This window comes from Lactuca sativa, chromosome 9, assembly GCF_002870075.4.
Source record: "Lactuca sativa cultivar Salinas chromosome 9, Lsat_Salinas_v11, whole genome shotgun sequence".
NCBI lineage: Eukaryota > Viridiplantae > Streptophyta > Magnoliopsida > Asterales > Asteraceae > Lactuca > Lactuca sativa.
The window spans coordinates 126,048,581-126,054,080 of NC_056631.2; the positions used below are offsets into that span (position 1 = coordinate 126,048,581).

Here is a 5,500-nt window from a genome sequence, read left to right on the forward strand (position 1 = left end):
GATCAATGTCTACATTTGATAACGAATGGAAATGTAAAACCAACAGGGACTTGCAAAGGATGCCTATTATGAATTATTTTATAAACAACAAAACCACAACATGAACTAAGTAACTGAAGTTGCAAAATGAATAAAAGTTCAACACATAAACAAACACATACAAACTATATACAACACATAAACAGAAGTTTATAAAGCATGAAACTTAATGAAAGGAAAAGTAAAAAACTTAAAGGAGACTTTATAGAAAGAAAGATCACCCTTACTTGCTACAAATGGTTGAAGACATCAGCAAGAAGAGCAATCTGACCATGGAATCCACATGTTGACTGATCATGACTTCAGTAGATGATCTACTAAAACATAAGAATTGCAATTGAGCTCTGTTAGCATTTGAAAAAGGAATTAGGGTTTTAGAGAAGACTACGAAGGGTTAAAAAAAAATTTGGACCATTTCTCGATTTGTGCATGTCATCCTTGCGCAGGGGCCATGCTAATATTCTCTGTATCGTTCCAATTTTATCGGATGTCCCCGAAGGGACAGACTATAGATGAAGAGCTTCGCCATATAGAGGAGTAGCAGGTTCTTCTTCTGGTCGATATGGGACGACGTGAGTTCTAAACGAACTAGTTTACTGTTGATGGTCATATATTCTCAATGTCTTTAAAATTAGGGTTAATGACTTAGGAGGGTAATTAGGTTTCCAGTTTGTCCGTATTAAGTCACTAAGGGTTTTTTTGTGCGTATTAGACAAATATGGTTGTTATTACCGTTTAGAAATAGTCATTTTTACCGGTTAAACAGAAAGACCCCGGTAAAAAGTATTATTTCTAAACGGTAATAACAACCATATTGGTCTAATACACAAAAAAAAAAAATCTTAGTGACATAATACAGACAAACTAGAAACCTAATTACCCTCCTAAGTCATTATCCCTAAAAAAAACCTTTTGTATGCTTATGGAAAATTTCTACTGTAAATATTAAAAAGATATACAAAATTTGTTTTTTATTTTTCAGGTAAAATACCATTGATACTGGTTAAAGTTTACTGGATAAAATAAAAAAAAATATGCAAAGATCAACCTATATATGGTCTCACAGTGTCTAAATATGTAAGGATGATCTTTTGATAAATACGATAATAAAATTGCAGGACTTTCTTCATAATCGTCCCTATACAAATATCGAAATGATGGCAAAATACAAAGAAACGCAGAGTATCTTTGCGATTCTTTTTTATTTGTTTAAACTACGAAGAAAACTTCTACTGTTGTAGTGATACTCCTCTAAAATTAATAATGTTCGTAGCATTTTAGTAACATTTTATACTCCTCTTATTGATATACTTCCATAAAATCCACCAAGGAGTATGTGTATACAGTCAAGAGTATAAAATGAAATCGATAACAAATAACTTGTTTAAAAATAATGTGACAATACAAATGAGATACTCCTCCTTGGTGACAATAATTTATGGAGAAAAAGAAAAGCAGTTTGAAAAGCAGGGCTGTTAATCGGGTTAACCCGATTGGGTTTCGGGTAAAACAGGTCGGGTTAGTCGGATTTTTCTTGAAAAAATATTCACCCAAAACTCGACCCTAGTAAGGTACGGGTTAGTTGGGTTCGGGTTAATCGGGTTTCGGGTTAGTAGGGTCGGGTTAATCGGGTTAGTCGGGTTGAGGTTGAAATGTAAGATGAATTTATGTTGTGCCATTTTAATACATAATCGACATGTATAGGGACTTAAAATGTAAAGTTGGTATACAATATGAATTTTTGGAGTTTCTTTTACCATATTAGTAAGTAATCAGTGAACAAAATTGGTAAAATAGTTACAACACAACTGTACTGCATTAAGAGAAGAGGAAAGTTATATCATTTTATACATCTTTATACATAGTAATTTTACTCTTTGGTTTGTTTAAATCAGAAATATGTATTAGTTGTAAAATCTCATGGGATCTTGAATTCATGTCATTCAACGTAGTTAAAAAAAGTTTTGGTAATAAATTCTTAATCGGGTTATTCGGGTTGACCCGAAACCTGAATTTTTTTGAAAAAATCAACCCTAAACCCAACCCTAATAACAATTCGGGTTAGTCGGGTTAACCCGAATAACACGGTTAAGAGTTATGACCCTATTAAACCCGACCCTAATTACCTTATTCGGGTTCGGGTTCGGGTTCTGGGTTTTTTTAACACCCCTATCTACCAATCTACTCAATAACCTCATAATCATCCATCATGGCCTTGCCATCCGGTCTTTTTTTTTTTAATCATAAGCCATGTTTGGACCAACTGATCACCTACAGAAGACAAAGTATATCAATTGTAAGTAGATTAAAGTATTAATGAAGTAAATATACATTCAGGTACTCGGTTTGACCTTTGCACAACATAAATTTAATGTCTAACAACAAGAAGATCTTCAAAATTTCATAAAATATATGTGTAGTCTAACTTTATTATGGTACTCATATTTATGTCAGACACCATTTAAAATAGAAGCATTACGTAATTTCACTGAACATCACGAGATTGAGTAAAATAAAACGATCACACAAAGTTTGTCATGAACTATAAAATAAAATAAAAACCTACCAACAACATGATTCAGTTATAAAGAAGCTGGGTAGGAGAGAGAGAGAGAGAGAGAGAGAGAGAGAGAGAGAGAGAGAATACTATGTGAACCAGTGGGGTCAAAGGGAAAGATGGATATGGTATTTATAAGAAAAGGAGAAGGCGGTGAGATGAGAAGATAAGTGTAGTTGAAAGTCGTGACTCACCCATTGTAGTCCAAAAAGGTGAACATGTGTCCAGCTAGGATACATGTGTCATGTATTGAGAAGAAAAGCTAATGACTCAGCCTGATATAAGATTGCACGAGAAGGAACAACATCGGATTGGCTTAGGAGGGTGGCTAGTCGACGTGGCATCAAACTTGCAACCATTTCATATAGGTAATGATATATATATATATATATATATATATATATATATATATATATATATATATATATATATATATATATATATATATAAGGTATGTTTAAGGCTCATGCTAAGCACGACCCATGAAAGGTAGTTTGGGTATTTCCTTGACCACCTTATGAATCTTTGAACATATGTAAGTACATTGTTTTGATGAGTAAGGAATTCTAAATATTTTGTTATTATCAGTAAACAACAAAGTGTGTTGCTATTATTAGCAAAGAAATGAATATATATATATATATATATATATATATATATATATATATATATTGACATTATGGATAAGGAAGTGTAATTTACATTGCCTACATTTGTAAAATAAAAAAAAGTTATTTATCCTTCTGCACGCAAAAGAAAAGGTTAAATCTTAACCATAAAAGGCACTCAAAATGTTAAACGATAATTAATAAAGTAAGATGTGGTAATACCCAAATAAGTAAAAGTTCGTTGGTATTTGCAGGATTATGCTTTTTATAATGATAAAAGATGATTTAAATGCAAGAAATAGCAATGTGCTTCCTTTGATTTATTTATTATAGCATCATACATTCACTTGTTCCTATTAGGACATTGTACTTTAAGCTTAAAACCAAAGAATCCAAATCACTAAACCACTTGAATTCACTACAACATTTGCATGCAAGACACCTCATGGTAACCAGTGGACTCTAGTGACACTGCTTTAACATTATCAGGATAAACATCTTGCCCTTATTTGCATTGTTATAAACCAAAACACAATCAAAACCTGAAAACAGATGGAAAACAACCATAAAATTAGACAATAAACAACTGAAAATCGTTTAAATTTTACCTTTGCTAGGAAACTATCCCTAGCATAGTCATTGAAGCAACTTATGATGGTTTATTGAATGTATAAACCAAGATTATCAAGAGCACTCATGGTTGACAGCAACATAGTGCAAAATATATGGTTGTTCACTGGTCTTCAATTTATCTGCCTCATTTCAACCTAAACCAGTGGAAAAACTTATCATTTAAGATATATAACTCATCATAAATCTATAAAAAATAGCTAACGTATATGAGAACTTAGAATAGTATTCTTGCACGTTGGTCGGTGGAGCAAAGTTGCTCATTAGAAAGGAAAATATTTGGAAGGTGGTGTACGTCAATGATGAGGTTTATTCGTTTAGCTTGTTAACTTTTTAAAGAAGCTCTTTCAGATACTCGATTGCCTCTCAAGAATTAAAGCTCTGGCCATCTAAAACAAGAAGAGTAATGGAGTTTCATGGAGTTTTTTTTAGAATAACTGAAGAACTATATCGAGATTTCCATAGTTAGAGGTTTTACTTTCATGGAATTGTCATCAAGATTCCACTTTTAATGTATTAAAAACGTCACATTAATACTGAGAATGCATGTCAAATACATAAAAGCATAAATTTTGATTATTGCGTAATTTGGTTTCAAAAGGATGAGTTATAGAGAGAACCAAGATAGCTTCTATGCTTGAACAAGTAAGAGAGCTGAATGATTCTATGGTCTCCATTTAATATTTGGGCTGAATCAATAATCATCATGCTCTTGCACCACAACCGAACCATAATCAGACAACAATGTAACCAAAATCACGAAGTTTATAAGCCAAAACAAAGCTAACAATCAAAAACTTTGTATAAACACCTCAAAATTCAAGTGCAGGTTTGATTTGGCAAAATGCATAAACACCTCAAAATCCAAGCTTGTTTGACGTCAATGCTTATACCTAAATAAAAAACACAAAAAAATATGTTAACGACAACAATCGTTAGCTTTATATTTTCTTACGCTTGACAGGATATCACACGTCTTTTCTATAAACAAAATATTAACCGCTAAGTTATTGCCCCACATTTTTAGATGCCATAAAAACTGGAAACTTTGTTCTCATGAAAGATCAGAGCCACAAACCAGAAAACATAATATACTAAATAACTCATGGTTTATGAATAATTGAACATGATATTGAAGCTTACATTATTGTCGCAGGATTTGCATTTTGAAAAAGGTAATTCCCCATGCATACCTCACAACTAATACAATTTTGTTGGACCTGCAGAAAGCAAAAAAGTTGAACCACAAATCACGTATGTTTAATGAATTGAAGTGGTTCTCATCGTTAAGCCAGAGGTAATTCTGGTTTGTGGAATGATGTAGAAACTTAGTGTCACACCCCAAAACCGAGAACGGCGGAAACGTTCTGGGGCGGAGGACGTCATGTAAAGTATCTTAACAATGCAAAGTAGTAAACAAGCAACAACATCATCCATTGCATTAATAGTAAAATTTTTAATACAAATGTGTTCTTTCATAGTATAAAACAACATAATAAATAATCAAAATAAAAGACGAGTCTTGACTGCTCCATCTTCACAAAACCTGGTTGTCGTACCTGTCTATTTGTGACCTGAAAATACAAGTTATTTTGAAAGCAAGTATCAACAATAAAGCTGGTGAATTCATAAGTATTTTAGTGTCTTTGATTTGTAAATAAAACTT

General features: G+C 32.4%; 1 non-coding gene across 1 annotated transcript; it reads right to left on the reverse strand.

Annotated features, from left to right (window-relative positions):
- Window positions 1–439: 439 nt before the first annotated feature.
- LOC111897238 (U6 spliceosomal RNA) lies at window positions 440–542 on the reverse strand. The gene has a single exon (XR_002852140.1). It is a non-coding gene; the product is annotated as a U6 spliceosomal RNA (small nuclear RNA).
- Window positions 543–5,500: the final 4,958 nt, after the last annotated feature.